Here is a 2,197-nt window from a genome sequence, read left to right on the forward strand (position 1 = left end):
GCGTTTCTGGGGCATCTGCCCCCTTCATCAGGACCACCAAAGAAACAGATAACATCCAATTGGATGTTATCTGTTTCTTTGGTGGTCCTGATGAAGGGGGCAGATGCCCCAGAAACGCGTTGACCTGGAAAACAATAAAGTAACACTGGTCTGAACATCATCTGAAGTGATCTATTGGCGCGGCATTAAACACCACTCTCTTGTGCTCTCTGTTATCTACCGTTTTGGTGGCTGCAGCCTTGGATTGTGTGATACATGCGATTACAGTAGTTGTGGCTTCTCACAACTACATCTGGTGAGTAGTTTTACTCCCCCACCCCCACCCCTCACATATTGGGGTAAGACCCTATGCGCTTGTTTTTCCACAGTTTTTTCCGTGTCTCTGGACAAGCAGAGCTGAGGTGTCCAGGCTGGTTGCAGGAAAAACACCTGCGAGTGTCAGAGGTGGGCCAGGCACTGGCGGATGACACAGGACCTACGGGAGGTCGGCTGGTAGGGGCAGTGGGGGTCATAGTTGTCATCTTACCCCCTTCCCAGCTGGCGGTGGATGGCTTCCACACCCCTGATGCACGGTTGGCCTCATAGGTGTCAGCAATCTGTGCTCCTGTATTCACATCCTTTGGTTCCTGGTCCATCATGAACTGTCGCACGTCCGCAGGACACAGGTGTAGGAATTGGTCCTTTACCATCAGGTCTGTTATCTGCTCACCAGTGGTGGCGGACAGTCCTTGGGCCCATTGGTTAAAGTTGGTCCGGAGCCCATCCACAACGTCTCTGTTGCTGTCATGTGGTCCACGCTGGAGGGTCCGGAACTTTTTGCGGTACATCTCTGGAGTCAGCTGATACTTCCATATTAGGGCCTGCTTTATGGCCTCATAGTCTCCACTCTATTCTTGAGGGAGACTGTCAAACGCGTCCAGGGCCTTGCCTCGCAGCCCTGAGGTTAATTATCGTGCCCATTGTGCTGAGGGCAACTGGTACTGAAAGCAAGTCTTTTCAAATCCCCTCAGAAAGGTGTCCAAATCCCCATCCTTTTCAATCACAGGAAAGTGCTCCGGTCGGGGCTTAAAGCTGCTGGCATTATTGGACTCACTGTTCAGTGAGGAAGATGTCTGCTGCCGGGCTTGGAGAACCTTCAATTCATGGTCTCTCTGGGCTTGGCGCTCTCGCTCAGCTCTTTCAGCCTCTAGCTCGGCTCTCTCAGCCTCTCGCTCTGCTCTCTCAGCCTCTCGCTCTGCTCTCCCAGCCTCTCACTGGGCCTGGCACTCAGAAAATTCACGCTCTACTTGGCGTTCTTGTAGCACAAACTGTAGCCGTGCTCAAGAGTCACATTCTCCCAGTTGCTGCAGAATCATCGGCAAGTAAGAAAGAGTCCCTTGCACTCTGGGAGCTGGGGTTGCTGCCAGACCCCTCGGAATCAGACAGTTCTGCGGACCGTCCTGGAGGTAGGTCTGTGGCAAGGTCTCCTGGTGCTTCACAGGTCCCATGCTCTTGGGCCACATCATGCTGGTCTTTGAGATCATCCTCCACCAAGGCACAGATTAGCATCTCTTTGGTCTTGTTGGACCCATTAAGGCCTCGCTCCTCACACATTTGGATCAGCACAGCTTTCTCATGCTTCTTATAACCAGCTGCCATTCTAGCAGTCACTTGCCAAATAAAAGATAGGATAGAAAAACAAGTACAGTATTGTTCCAGGTATAATTTAAATACTGAGTTTGATCCTCAAAACTTTTACAAGTTTTTAGTGAAAGGGATGATTGTTCAACCAAATCTCTAAAGCCTGCTTTACACGCTGCAATATATCTTACAATGTGTCGGCGGGGTCACGTCGTAAGTGACGCACATCCGGCATTGTAAGTTACATTGTAGTGTGTGACAGGTACGTGCGATTGCGATTGAACGGTAAAATGTTCATCGCACGCACGTCGTTCATTCCTCATGGATTGAACGTCAGGTTGTTCATCGTACCCGGGGTAGCGCAGATCGCAGTGTGTGACACCCCGGGAACGATGAGCAGCTCTTAACAGCATCCTGCGGCTCCCGGCCGACAATGCGGAAGGAAGAAGGTGAGCGGGATGTTTACGTCCCGCTCAGCTCCGCCCCTCCACTTCTATTGGCCGGCTGCCGCGTGACGTCGATGTGACGCCGAACGTCCCTCCCACTCCAGGAAGTGGACGTTCGCCGCCCACATCGA

The 2,197-nt window shown here is 52.0% G+C and overlaps 1 pseudogene; it reads right to left on the bottom strand.

Moving 5' to 3' along the window:
- Window positions 1-326: 326 nt before the first annotated feature.
- Window positions 327-1,638, bottom strand: LOC142288595 (uncharacterized; annotated as a pseudogene).
- Window positions 1,639-2,197: the final 559 nt, after the last annotated feature.

This window comes from Anomaloglossus baeobatrachus, chromosome 2, assembly GCF_048569485.1.
Source record: "Anomaloglossus baeobatrachus isolate aAnoBae1 chromosome 2, aAnoBae1.hap1, whole genome shotgun sequence".
NCBI lineage: Eukaryota > Metazoa > Chordata > Amphibia > Anura > Aromobatidae > Anomaloglossus > Anomaloglossus baeobatrachus.